The sequence below is a fragment of the Heptranchias perlo genome, unplaced genomic scaffold (genome assembly GCF_035084215.1).
Source record: "Heptranchias perlo isolate sHepPer1 unplaced genomic scaffold, sHepPer1.hap1 HAP1_SCAFFOLD_245, whole genome shotgun sequence".
NCBI lineage: Eukaryota > Metazoa > Chordata > Chondrichthyes > Hexanchiformes > Hexanchidae > Heptranchias > Heptranchias perlo.
The window spans coordinates 7,225-22,219 of NW_027139257.1; the positions used below are offsets into that span (position 1 = coordinate 7,225).

Sequence of the window (14,995 nt, forward strand, 5' to 3'; positions counted from 1 at the left end):
GAAGGTTTAAGTAAATTTATAAATAGACCAAACGGATTCAGTTACAGAGAGAGGCTGACAAAAATAAGGAAAAAGGAGGCCCAGAAGATTTACAGAGCAAAGCAAATCAGAGATTTGGAGAATTCATGGATACAAATGTCACTTGAAGGTGGAAGGTAATAAAATGTGTTGAGGAATGTGCGCTGGGTGCGATGTGGAGGCAGAGGGGTAACAGAAGTTAGGACCAAAAGCAGGCTTCCCTCGAGAGTAACAGCGAAATCTTGCAGGACTCCAGGCCACTGGTGGGCCTTGTACATCCTGAGCAGCTCATTGGAGAACTCGGGGTGCAGAAGCTGTGATCAGCTCATGCAATGTGTTCAGAGTACAGGCTGGGATCAGTGTGAAAGTGTTTGTGTTGGGATAGTCCTGTTTGTGTTGGGATAGTCCTGTTACATCAGGGATCTTAAATTAGAAGGTAGACACGGACAGCAAGTGGCGGAGAGACAGGAAACAATGGCAGAGGGAAATAAGAGAGTCAGGCTTAGAGAGAGAGAAGAGAAGGTGTGAGAGAGAGAATGAGGCAGAGAGAGAGGATAAAGGCAGAGATGGCGAGAGAGAGAATGAGGCAGAGAGAAGAGAGAGGGGCGATCCAGTCGGAGTGAGGGGGAAAGAGAGTGAGGCAAAAAGAGAGACCGAGAGGCAGAGAAGAGAGAAAGGGCAGAGTGAGAGAGACAACAAGGCAGAGAGAATGAGAGAGAGGTGGAGATAGAATGAGAGAAAGAAAGGAGAGACCGAGCAAGGGTGAATGAGAGAGAGAGAACGAGTCAGGGAGTGGCGGAGCCAGAGAGAGAGAGAAATAAACAGAGGCAGAGAGATGAGAGGCAGAGAGAGAGATAAATGAGTCAAAGAGCGAAATAGTGAGAGAAACGAAACCGAGGGATTAAAGCAGAGGCAGAGAGAGAGACTGAAGAAGAGATATTTTGATTCCTGCTTCTCAATGCAGTTTAATATTTCTTGTATTTTTTATTCTTCTATAATAAGAGCGCTGTTGTTTTATAATCACTGACTTTAAAACAACAACATTTTGTTCAGTAAGTATTGGTTTTGAGATAGTTACTGGTGTCAGAGCAGCACCGAGTTATACTGTCAGCTTCACATGGGTCTCTGGTCAATCTCCCTCTACACTGTCCCTTCAAACAGACCAGGGCACATACAGCACAGGTTAGATAGAGAGTAAAGCTCCCTCTACACTGTCCCATCAAACACTCCCAGGGCACATACAGCACGGGTTAGATAGAGAGTAAAGCTCCCTCTACACTGTCCCATCAAACACTCCCAGGGCACATACAGCACGGGTTAGATATAGAGTAAAGCTCCCTCGACACTGTCCCATCAAACACTCCCAGGGCAGGTACAGGGTTAGATACAGAGTAAAGCTCCCTCTACACTGTCCCATCAAACACTCCCAGGGGCAGGTACAGGGTTAGATACAGAGTAAAGCTCCCTCGACACTGTCCCATCAAACACTCCCAGGGCAGGTACAGGGTTAGATACAGAGTAAAGCTCCCTCTACACTGTCCCATCAAACATTCCCAGGGCACATACAGCACAGGTTAGATATAGAGTAAAGCTCCTTCTACACACTTGGACATGAATTTAGATTTGAGGTTAGGATCAGATCAGCCATGATCTTATTGAATGGCGGAGCAGGCTCGAGGGGCCGATTGGCCTACTCCTGCTCCTATTTCTTATGTTCTTATGTACACTGTCCCATCAAACACTCCCAGGGCAGGTACAGGGTTAGATACAGAGTAAAGCTCCCTCTACACTGTCCCATCAAACACTCCCAGGGCAGGTACAGGGTTAGATACAGAGTAAAGCTCTTTCTCCAACGTTGCAAAGTGTGTCTCCTTCCAATTCAGTCTGAACAAACCCGTTCAAGTGAGATATCTTGAACCTTGAACGGTCAGAGTGCTGACACTCTGGGAGACCTGTCTTATCTCAGTAACTTTCTGAATGTGTTATTAGGCACTTTCAGAGATTCCCTGCTGCGGTCTCCTCTTCCGATTCCCACATCTTCCCGCAGCCTCATAAGACCCCTGAACACCCCATCCTCGGACACAATGATCCTAAAGAGAAACAAGACACGGATATGAAGCTGTGATCAATGCAGTGAGATTTATTTCTGAGTACAGCCCATTATTCTGACAGCAGTAATACAGAGTCAGGGGTTGTGGGATCTACACAATCAAACAGAGCCTGCTCCCCGTGAACGAAGGTTTCATTCAGTGAGAACTTGGGGAGCTCGGGCTGGTGAGAATCGGTCTGCAGCAATGGAACTCATCGTGGCAGAATACCGGCAGAGTCTCCTCGTTTGTGTTACAGGAGCCTTCACGACACATTCCTTCAAGCGAGCTGCAGATATCCATGAGCCCTAAAATCCAAAATGAAGAGTTAATTAATTGACCGTTCTGGACACAGAGGGAGGGAGAACAATGAGAAAACATGAAGCTGAGTCTGTCCGTGTTACTGGGACTGACTCTGGACCACACATGAACCTCAGCTCATTTGTACTTCATTAAACCTCACACTGACCCCTCCCCGACCTGTAGAGACTCACTCTTTGTTCTCAAGGGGCAGCCCAATGGTTTTCCACAGAATGAAGACCACCGTTCGCGCTTTCTGAGACTAGAGACAAAGAAAAGAAAGATCTGACATTTATATGGCGCCTTTCCCGTTAACAGAAGTGCCCAAAGAGTTTCACAGACAAAGGATTATTTCTGAAGTACCGGCACTGTTTTGTAACCAAATTGCTCACAGCAAAGTCCCACAAACAGCAAATGAGATTTGACAGTGTGGGGAGTTTCTGGTGATGTTAGTTGAGAGAGTGATGTTGGTCCAAGACACCAGGAGAACTCCCAGCTCTTCAAATAATGCGACCAAGTGATTCCTGCCCCATGAACAGATAGACAAGGTCTCCGTTTAAAGATTAATCCAAAAGATGACACCTCCAACAGTGCTGCACTCCCCCAGTGCTGGGCTGTATGTACTGGAGTGGGACATCAGCCCATAACTTGTTCACTCAACTCCCAACTGAGGCAAACTGACACCCGGCTCCTGAAAATTGATCATTTCACCGCTTGACTCCTCCACTTATTCCGTGTCCTCATATCCTGATCCCTATGAAGGCTGCAGAATTATTAGAATTCAGAAACCTGTTTCGAAAACCCTTTTGATCCAATCACCTCCCCTCATGTTATGAAAATCTGACTCATGTCCGAGGAGCGGTTCCACAGACGCCTCCAGTATCGCTCCCAATTCTCCATTCTTTGTCTGTGGGTCTGAGCAGTGAGTGTGGGGGAAAGGGAATGAAGGAGTTCCCGATCCCGTCCACACTCTCCCCCTTTGTAGCAGGCAGCACTGATCGGGAGCAGGAACTGTGAGTTTCCCCCTCCATAGTACCTGCGTACTGAGGCCAATTACAGAGTCTCCCAAACAGGTCAATGCTCCGGATGAGATCCACTAACTCGGCACCGACCAGTAATTTGTGCTTTAATTCCCCGTCTGTTTGGATCCTCACAAAACCCCCACTATTCCCACTCCCCGCTCAGGTACAGACTAAACAATCGGGGGATTTATCTGTGGAACTGGTTCAGGTTAAATTCTTCAATCATTCTGACAATAATATTCATTTAACCGATCAAACCGTGAGCTTCAGTCAGAGAATAAAATAGTTCAAAAAATACAAAACTATCGGATCACTTTGTGCTGAGAAATCGGGGAAATGTATAGACCTGAACCATCACGATCTCCCCTGAACCCCCGTCCAGCAGTGATGGACTGAGTCAGCACCAGGACTCCAAATACCAAGAGCAGGACTTTCATCATCTTCCGCTGAGTTCCTCAGAGTCAGGATCAGACAGCTGGAGTTCACAGGTTCTGAATCTAGACTCAGAGAGTTTGCTGTATTTATAATCTCATACACGGGGAGTGACTCTCTGAAAATATTCTGGGAAAATTTCCCTTCTGTGTGACGGTGGATCAGTTGGCAGCTTGCCTCAGTTGGCAGTTCTCTATCTTTCAGATCATAAGGTTGTGTTTTTGGCCCCACTTCAGGTTTTAAAACATGAGCTGATCTGACGGGATATACCAGGCACACAAGCAGGACATTTAACCCTTAACTCCACCCCCACTATTGCTTCCACAGGAGCTCTAAATCTGCCCCCTCTCTCCTGTTCGCTCCTCGTGCCCTTTAATATACCACTTAAATTGATCTCTCTTCTACCGAGCCCACTTCAAGCAGTGATGGACTAATTCAACACCAGGACTCCAAGGACCGAGAGCAGCGATTTCATCAGTTTTGGCAAAGAGTTTGCTGCATTTTATCATCACACACACGGGGACTGACCGGTCTCTGAAAATATCCTGGGAAAAGTTGCTTCCGTCCTGTATGACTGCTGATCAGTTGACAGGTGGACTAAGCTGTCAGTTCTTTATCTTTCAGATCACAAGATTGTGAAATTGGACCCAACTTAAAGGCTTAACATGTGAGTTCCGCTGACAGGATGTGCCAGGTAGACGAACAGGGCATTTAACCCATAAATTCCAATTACAGCATTCGCCCCACGTAAAGTCAATATATAACCCGCCGATCCAGCTCGCTCCACTTGCTCTTTAATATTTCACAGTCTGATCTCTCTTCCACCGGCAAACACACAGAATGATCCGGGACTGACAGCACATCCCTTTAAAACAGACGCAGAATGATCCGGGAATTCCAGCACATCCCTTTTAAACAGACACAGAATGATCCGGGACTGACAGCACATCCCTTTAAAACAGACGCAGAATGATCCGGGAATTCCAGCACATCCCTTTTAAACAGACACAGAATGATCCGGGACTGACAGCACATCCCTTTTAAACAGACACAGAATGATCCGGGACTGACAGCACATCCCTTTTGAACAGGGACAGAATGATCCGGGACTGACAGCACATCCCTTTTAAACAGACACAGAATGATCCGGGACTGACAGCACATCCCTTTTAAACAGACACAGAATGATCCGGGACTGACAGCACATCCCTTTTAAACAGGGACAGAATGATACTGGACTGACAGCACATCCCTTTTAAACAGAGACAGAATGATCCGGGACTGACAGCACATCCCTTTTAAACAGACACAGAATGATCCGGGAATTCCAGCACATCCCTTTTAAACAGACACAGAATGATCCGGGACTGACAGCACATCCCTTTAAAACAGACGCAGAATGATCCGGGAATTCCAGCACATCCCTTTTAAACAGACACAGAATGATCCGGGACTGACAGCACATCCCTTTTAAACAGACACAGAATGATGCTGGACTGACAGCACATCCCTTTTAAACAGAGACAGAATGATCCGGGACTGACAGCACATCCCTTTTAAACAGGGACAGAATGATCCGGGACTGACAGCACATCCCTTTTAAACAGGGACAGAATGATCCGGGACTGACAGCACATCCCTTTTAAACAGACACAGAATGATCCGGGACTGACAGCACATCCCTTTTAAACGGACACTGAATGATCCGGGACTGACAGCTCATCCCTTTTAAACAGGGACAGAATGTTCCGGGACCGACGCTTTCCCTGATCTTTCTCTCAATATTTGCGGAAGATCCTGATTTCCCTGATCTTCACTTCCTGGACGCTAACACCGACCACAGACTCCAGCGGGTCCAGTTCGTGACCAGACTGTTTTGGGCAAAGTAAATCGCAGCTCAATCAACAACCATGGTCCAAAACCCCAACCACAAAACTGTCTCCTCCAAGGGCTACAAAGAATGATTGGTCTTGGCCTCAACTATCCGTCTCAATCTGGAAAATCATTTTGAGTGAACTCGCGTTCGGCAAGAACAGAGGAAATCAGGAAGAAAATGGAGATCCAGAGAAAGTGGGAATGGAGGAGGGAGATTGACAGACAGAGAAGTTTGGGAGACAAGTCGAACGAGGGTATGTGAGGGAGGGAGACGTGGACACTGAGGCACAGAAAGAGAGGGAATGTTTGAAACTATGTGATTGATTGCAGTAAGGTGTATAGTGGGGCGATCGGGGAATCGCAGGACCAGCCTGGGAATTGCAGCACGGAAAATTAAAGTAAAAATGACCCATTGGTGAACGAGGTTTCGATATTTCTTACACTGTCCTTGTGGTTGCAATTTTCATTTATTACATTAAATTTAGAAATTGTGGCTTTGTCATTGTACAATTCATTGTCCCAAAAGGCTACTCAGCTGGTCCATGTGTAAAAGTGTGATAGTTAACGGTCAGATGGCACCATCACTCATTTGTTCAAGAGTCTGCAATTAATGTCAGTCGGTCGGCCCATTAGAGGTTTATTACACACTATAATTATCCCACTGTTTTAACTTCGTTACCTGACTATTGCAGTCTGCATTCCTTTTTGCAGCAGCAAAATAAATCGTCTTCACTGAGAAATGCGTTCGTCTCTAATTGCGGAGATAGAATTCGTTTATTACCCTATTCTGGCAGCAATTGGAGTAACATATTGGGCCAGAAATCGCTCCCGATTAACGCTCAACAGTTCGCTCCATTTTTAGTGGCGAATTGAAGGAGAGCCCGCAGTTACTATTTTTGTTCATTAAATTCACAGGAGCTGTGGTGAGCGTTGCCTCGCGGCTCTGCACGATTTCTGGCCCAACGTTTAATTATATTGTTTGTTGTGCTCTGAGTCTGGCAAACATAATATGTTGATCCTCAACGCTTTCCGAAACAGTTAAAACTTTCATTCCTGTCTGGTTGGTAAATACACCCAGTAACTCGTGCTCGCTCTGTGCTGAGCCGTGGAGTCTGCGGGTTAAGTGTGTTCTTGGTGCTCACTGGCCAGGAATGGGGAACACGGGCAGGGCGCTCAGTCCTGAGTGGAATCCATTGACTCCTGGTGGAAAGCGCGCTTGTCCCGAAGATCGAGTTAAGAAGAACTGGGTGAGATTGTCGTGTTTCCTGAGGACCGATCGCCTGGGGTTCCGGAGAGCAGATTGCTGCTGTGTACCTCGGCATGAGTCAGTGCCTTCAGGATAGATGGTCAGTGAACAAACGGAATATGCATCAGATTGGCAAACCCATATTACAGAACCTGTCCTGCTGGCTTAAAGGTACGATCTTGTGTTCCCATCAAATGTTCGCCTCAGGTCATAACTATGTTTCTGGAAAATGGCTTTATAGGACTAATAGTATTGTAAGGACAAAGAGTAAAAAAGGTGTCTGCGAACTTCAATCCAAGTCTTGGCATATTGATTCGGGAGGGGGATTAACTGGAGAAAATTAGTGAGGATTGATGGTGATTTGTACTTCTACAGTGCGGCTTCTGGGATCGATCACTTTTTCTGAAGATTCGACTGTCCTTTGATTTTCTCATGCCTTGTGCTGAGGTCTAAAAACTGTACCTGGTTAAGAAAATGAGAAATAGGAGCAGGAGTCGGCCATATGGCCCCTCGAGCCGACTCCGCCATTCCATAAGATCCTGACCGACCTTTAACCTCAACTCCACTTTCCCGCCCTATCTCTTGATTCCCTTATTTACCAAAATCTATCGATCTCAGTTTTGAACAAGCTCAACGACTGAGCATCCCAGCCCTGTGGGGTAGAGAATTCCAAAGATTCACAACCCGCTGAGTGAAGAAATTCCTCCCCATCTCAGTCCTAAATGACCGCTCCCTTATTCTGAGACTATGACCTCCAGTTCTACACTGTCCAGCCAGGGGAAACAGCCTCTCAGCATCTACCCTGTCAAGCCCCCTCAGAATCTTATATGTTTCAATAAGATCACCTTTCATTCATCTAAACTCCAGAGAGTATAGGCCCATTCTACTCAATCTCTCCTCATAGGACAACCCTCTCATCCCAGGAATCAATCTGGTGAACCTTTGCTGCACCGCCTCTAAGGCAAGATTCCTTGGATAAGGAGACCAAAACTGTACACAGTACTCCAGGTGTGGTCTCACTAAAGCCCTGTACAATTGTAACAAGTTTTCCTTACTCTTGAAATAAAGGCCAACATACCATTTCCTTTCCTAATTGCTTGCTGTACCTGCATGTTAACTTTCAATGTTTCGTGTACAAGGACACCCAAATCTCTCTGAACACCAACGTTTAATAATTTCTCACCTTTTAAAACATATTCTGTTTTTCTATTCTTCCTACCAAAGCGAATAACCTCACATTTCCCCAAATTATACTCCAACTGTCACCTTCTTGCCACTCACGTAAACTGTCTATATCCCTTTTCAGACTCTTTGTGTCCTCCTCACAGCTTACTTCCCCACCTTGCTATGTTTCGATGTGGAGATGCCGGTGATGGACTGGGGTTGACAATTGTAAACAATTTTACAACACCAAGTTATAGTCCAGCAATTTTATTTTAAATTCACAAGCTTTCGGAGATTTTCTCCTTCCTCAGGTAAATGTTTCAAGATCTCCTTGAAGCCTACGCATTTATACATATTGAATAATACATGGTGTTTACAGACTGCCCCTGCAACTGCCCGTTGCCAAGGCAATCACCGTGTTCAGACAGAGAGGTGTCATCTGCAGAACCCCCGAATACACATTCAACAAAAAAACAAACAGGGAAAAAAAACAGAGAAAAAAAAACACAGAGAGAGGCAGAAACATCCGGAAGGCAGAGAGAGCCAGCAAATGACCCATTATATTAAAAACAGATATGTCATCAACATGTCATCAATGAGGACAAACACCTCGCTATGGCCATCCCCACACCTCCACTACTCGCCTTTAAACAGCCACCCAACCTCAAACAGACCATCGTTCGCAGCAAACTACCCAGCTTTCAAGAGAACAGCGTCCACGACGCCACACAACCCTGCCACGGTAACCTCTGCAAGACATGCCAGATCATCGACACAGATACCACCATCACACGAGAGGACACCACCCACCAGGTGCATGGTTCATACTCCTGTGACTCGGCCAACGTTGTCTACCTCATACGTTGCAGGAAAGGATGCCCCAGAGCATGGTACATTGGCGAGACCATGCAGACGCTGCGACAACGGATGAACGGACACCGCGCAACAATCGCCAAACAGGAGGGTTCCCTCCCAGTCGGGGAACACTTCAGCAGTCATGGACATTCATCCACCGACCTTCGGGTAAGCGTACTCCAAGGCGGCCTTCGAGACACACGACAACGCAAAATCGTCGAGCAGAAATTGATAGCCAAGTTCCGCACCCATGAGGACGGCCTCAACCGGGATCTTGGGTTCATGTCACGCTACACGTTACCCCACCAGCGAACAAATGTTATCTGTTTTTAATATAATGGGTCATTTGCTGGCTCTCTCTGCCTTCCGGATGTTTCTGCCTCTCTCTGTGTTTTTTTTTCTCTGTTTTTTTTCCCTGTTTGTTTTTTTGTTGAATGTGTATTCGGGGGTTCTGCAGATGACACCTCTCTGTCTGAACACGGTGATTGCCTTGGCAACGGGCAGTTGCAGGGGCAGTCTGTAAACACCATGTATTATTCAATATGTATAAATGCGTAGGCTTCAAGGAGATCTTGAAACATTTACCTGAGGAAGGAGAAAATCTCCGAAAGCTTGTGAATTTAAAATAAAATTGCTGGACTATAACTTGGTGTTGTAAAATTGTTTACAATTGCTATGTTTCGTCAGCAAACTTGGATACATTACACTCGGTCCCTTCATCTAATTCATTAATATCGATTGTAAATAGCTGAGGCCCAAGCACCGATCCCTGCGGCACCCCACTAGTTACAGCCTGTCAACCTGAAAATGACCCGTTTATCCCGACTCTCTGTTTTCTGTCCATTAACCAATCCTCTATCCATGCTAATATATTATCCCAAACCCCATGAGCCCTTATCTCATGTAGAATCATAGACTCATAGAAGTTTACAACATGGAAACAGGCCCTTCGGCCATGTCCATGTCGCCCAGTTTATACCACTAAACTCGTCCCAATTGCCTGCACTTGGCCCATATCCCTCTATACCCATCTTACCCATGTAACTGTCCAAATGCTTTTTAAAAGACAAAATTGTACCCGCCTCTACTACTGCCTCTGGCAGCTCGTTCCAGACACTCACCACCCTTTGAGTGAAAAAATTGCCCCTCTGGACACTTTTGTATCTCTCCCCTCTCACCTTAAATCTATGTCCCCTCGTTATAGACTCCCCTACCTTTGGGAAAAGAATTTGACTATCTACCTTATCTATGCCCCTCATTATTTTATAGACTTCTATAAGATCACCCCTAAACCTCCTACTCTCCAGGGAAAAAAGTCTCAGTCGATCCAACCTCTCCCTGTAAGTCAAACCATCAAGTCCCGGTAGCATCCTAGTAAATCTTTTCTGCACTCTTTCTAGTTTAATAATATCCTTTCTATAATAGGGTGACCAGAACTGTACACAGTATTCCAAGTGTGGCCTTACTAATGTCTTGTACAACTTCAACAAGACATCCCAACTCCTGTATTCAATGTTCTGGCCAATGAAACCAAGCCTGCTGAATGCCTTCTTCACCACCCTATCCACCTGTGACTCCACTTTCAAGGAGCTATGAACCTGTACTCCTAGATCTCTTTGTTCTATAACTCTCCCCAACGCCCTACCATTAACGGAGTAGGTCCTGGCCCGATTCGATCTACCAAAATGCATCACCTCACAGTTATCTAAATTAAACTCCATCTGCCATTTATCGGCCCACTGGTCCAATTTATCAAGATCCCGTTGCAATCCGAAGTAACCTTCTTCACTGTCCACAATGCCACCAATCTTGGTGTCATCTGCAAACTTACTAACCATGCCTCCTAAATTCTCATCCAAATCATTAATATAAATAACAAATAACAGCGGACCCAGCACCGATCCCTGAGGCACACCGCTGGTCACAGGCCTCCAGTCCAAAAAACAACCCTCCACAATCACCCTGTGTCTTCTGTCGTCAATCCAATTTTGTATCCAACTGCCTACTTCACCTTGGATCCCGTGAGATTTAACCTTATGTAACAACCTACCATGCGGTACCTTGTCAAATGCTTTGCTAAAGTCCATGTAGACCACGTCTACTGCACAGCCCTCATCTATCTTCTTGGTTACTGCTTCAAAAAACTCAATCAAATTCGTGAGACATGATTTTCCACTCACAAAACCATGCTGACTGTTCCGAATCAGTCCCTGCCTCTCCAAATGCCTGTAGATCCTGTCTCTCAGAATACCCTCTAACAAATTACCCACTACAGATGTCAGGCTCACTGGTCTGTAGTTCCCAGGCTTTTCCCTGCCGCCCTTCTTAAACAAAGGCACAACATTTGCTACCCTCCAATCTTCAGCACCTCACCTGTAGCTGTCGATGATTCAAATATCTCTGCTAGGGGACCCGCAATTTCCTCCCTAACCTCCCATAACGTCCTGGGATACATTTCATCAGGTCCCGGAGATTTATCTACCTTGATGCGCGTTAAGACTTCCAGCACCTCCCTCTCTGTAATATGTACACTCCTCAAGACATCACTATTTATTTCCCCAAGTTCCCTAACATCCATGCCTTTCTCAACCGTAAATACCGATGTGAAATATTCATTTAGGATCTCACCCATCTCTTGTGGTTCCGCACATAGATGACTTTGTTGATCCTTAAGAGGCCCTACTCTCTCCCTAGTTACTCTTTTGCCCTTTATGTATTTGTAGAAGCTCTTTGGATTCTCCTTTGCCTTATCTGCCAAAGCAATCTCATGTCCCCTTTTTGCCCTCCTGATTTCTCTCTTAACTCTACTCCGGCAATCTCTATACTCTTCAAGAAACCCACTTGATCCCAGCTGCCTATGCATGTCATATGCCTCCTTCTTATTTTTGACTAGGGCCTCAATCTCCCGAGTCATCCAAGGTTCCCTACTTCTACCAGCCTTGCCCTTCACTTTATAAGGAATGTGCTTACCCTGAACCCTGGTTAACACACTTGTGAAAGCCTCCCACTTACCAGACGTCACTTTGCCTGCCAACAGACTCTCCCAATCAACTTCTGAAAGTTCCTGTCCAATACCATCAAAATTGGCCTTTCCACAATTTAGAATTTTAACTTTTGGGCCAGACCTATCATTCTCCATAGCTATCTTAAAACTAATGGAATTATGATCACTGGTCCCAAAGTGATCCCTCACTAACACTTCTGTCACCTGCCCTTCCTTATTTCCCAAGAGGAGGTCAAGTTTTGCCCCCTCTCTAGTCGGGCCATCCACATACTGACTGAGAAATTCCTCCTGAATACACTCAACAAATTTCTCTCCACCCAAGCCCCTAATGCTATGGCTGTCCCAGTCAATGTTGGGAAAGTTAAAGTCCCCTACTATTACCACCCCTATTTTTCTTGCAGCTGTCTGTAATCTCCTTACATATTTGCTCCTCAATTTCCCGTTGACTATTTGGGGGTCTGTAGTACAATCCTATCAAAGTGATCTCTCCCTTCTTATTTTTCAGTTCTCCCCATATCGACTCAGTGGGCGAACCCTCGGATATATCCCCTCTCACTACTGCCGTGATGTTCTCCCTAATCAAGAACGCAACTCCCCCTCCTCTCTTACCTCCTGCTCTATCTTTCCTATAGCATCTGTACCCTGGAACATTGAGCTGCCAGTCCTGCCCCTCCCTTAGCCTTGTTTCAGTAATAGCTATAACATCCCAGTCCCATGTACCCATCTATGCCCTGAGTTCATCTGCCTTGCCCATGAGACTTCTTGCATTGAAATAAATGCAGTTTAATCTAGACTTCCCTTGGTCTTTGCCCTGCTTTCTCAGACCATCTGTCCGGTCATGTTTTGTACACTCTCCCTTACTGCCTTTTGTTTCTGTCACCATTTTACTTCCCACTGACTTCCTGCATCGGTTCCCATCCCCCTGCTGCATTAGTTTAAATCCTCCCCAACAGCACTAGCAAACACTCCCCCTAGGACATTGGTTCCAGTCCTGCCCAGATGCAGACCGTCCAAATTGTACTGGTCCCACCTCCCCCAGAACCGGTTCCAATGGCCCAGGAATTTGAATCCCTCCCTCTTGTACCATCTCTCAAGCCACGTATTCATCCTAGCTATCCTGTCATTCCTACTCTTACTAGCCCGTGGCACTGGTAGCAATCCTGAGATTACTACCTTTGAGGTCCTACTTTTTAGTTTAACTCCTAACTCCCTAAATTCAGCTTGTAGGACCTCATCCTGTTTTTTACCTATATCGTTGGTACCTATATGCACCACGACAACTGGCTGTTCACCCTCCCCCTCCAGAATGTCCTGCAGCCACTCCGAGACATCCCTGACCCTTGCACCAGGGAGGCAACATACCATCCTGGAGTCTCGGTTGCGTCCGCAGAAACGCCTGTCTATTCCCCTTACAATCGAGTCCCCTATCACTATAGCTCTGCCACTCTTTTTCCTGCCCTCCTGTGCAGCAGAGCCAGCCACGGTGCCATGAACTTGGCCGCTGCCACCTTCCCCTGGTGAGCCATCTCCCCCAACATTATCCAAAACGGTATACCTGTTTTGGAGGGAGATGACCGCAGGGGACCCTGCACTGCCTTCCCACTCTTCCGCTGCCTGTTTGTCACCCATTCACTATCTCCCTCAGTAATTTTTATCTGATTTAACTGCACCTTAACACCAGTTCTTCTGCTACCCACTGTTCAGTGGAGGTAACTAAGCCGACTTCTCTCAGAATGCCCCTCTGTCTCCTCTGCTGGATGCTTTTTCTCTTGGTAGTCACTGAAGGGCTTCTTCTGCGACCCACTGTTCAGTGGAGGTGACTGAGCCGACTTCTCCCAGAATGCCCCTCTGTCTCCTTCCCCTGGTGAGCCATCTCCCCCAACAGTATCCAAAACGGTATACCTGTTTTGGAGGGAGATGACCGCAGGGGACCCCTGCACTGCCTTTCAACTCTGGCACTCTCTGTTCGCTGTCTCCCTCAATAATTTTGGTCTGATTTAACTGCTCCTCGACACCAGTTCTGCTGCTACCCACTGTTTAGTGGAGATGACTGAGCCGACTTCTCACAGAATGCCTCTCTGCTGGTAGTCACTGAAGAGCTTCTTCTGCTACCCTCTGTTCAGTGGAGGTGACTGAGCCGACTTCTCCGAGAACGCCTCTCTGTCTCCTCTGCTGGATGCTTTCCCCCCAGGTAGTCACTGAAGGGCTTCTTCTGCTACCCACTGTTCAGTGGAGGTGACTGAACCTACTTCTCCCAGAATGCCCCTCTGTCTCCTTCCCATGGTGAGCCATCTCCCCCAACAGTATCCAAAACGATGTACCTGTTTTGGAAGGAGATGACTGCAAGGAACCCGTGCACTGCCTTCTAGCTCCTTCTCTGTCTGTTGGTCACCCATTCACTATCTCCCTCAGCAATCTTTATCTGATTTAACTGCTCCTCGACACCAGTTCTTCTGTTACCCACTGTTCAGTGGAGGTGACTGAGCCGACGTCTCCCAGAATGCCCCTCTATCTGCTCTGCTGGAGCAACTTTTTATGTGGCACCTTATCGAATGCATTTTGAAAATCCAAATATATTCCACCCACTGGTTCCCCTTTATCTATCCTGCTAGTTACATCCTCAAAAAACTCGAATAAATTTATCAAACACTTTCATAAAACCATGTTGACTGTGCCTAATCATATTATGATTTTCTAAGTGCCCTGTTACCATTTCCTCAATAATGGATTCCAGCATTTTCCCGATGACTGATGTCAGACTAACTGGCCTGTCGTTCCCTGTTTTCTCTCTCCCTCTTTTTTTGAACAGCAGATTTGCAATTGCTGACATCCAATCCACGGGGACCGTTCTAGAATCAAGTGAATTCTGGAAGATCACAACCAATGCATCCACTATCTCTGCAGCCACCTCTTTTAGAAGCCTCGGATGTCGGCCATCAGGTCCAGGGGATTTATCGGCTTTTAGTCCCATTAATTTCTCCAGTCCTTTTCC

At 46.4% G+C, this 14,995-nt stretch overlaps 1 long non-coding RNA gene across 1 annotated transcript; it reads right to left on the reverse strand.

The window, feature by feature from the left end:
- Positions 1-2,137: 2,137 nt before the first annotated feature.
- On the reverse strand, positions 2,138-4,094 carry LOC137310381 (uncharacterized). The gene is made up of 2 exons (XR_010960062.1): positions 3,774-4,094; positions 2,138-2,413 (listed from the first exon to the last, which is right to left on the reverse strand). It is a non-coding gene; the product is annotated as an uncharacterized lncRNA (long non-coding RNA).
- Between the last annotated feature and the right edge of the window lie 10,901 nt (positions 4,095-14,995).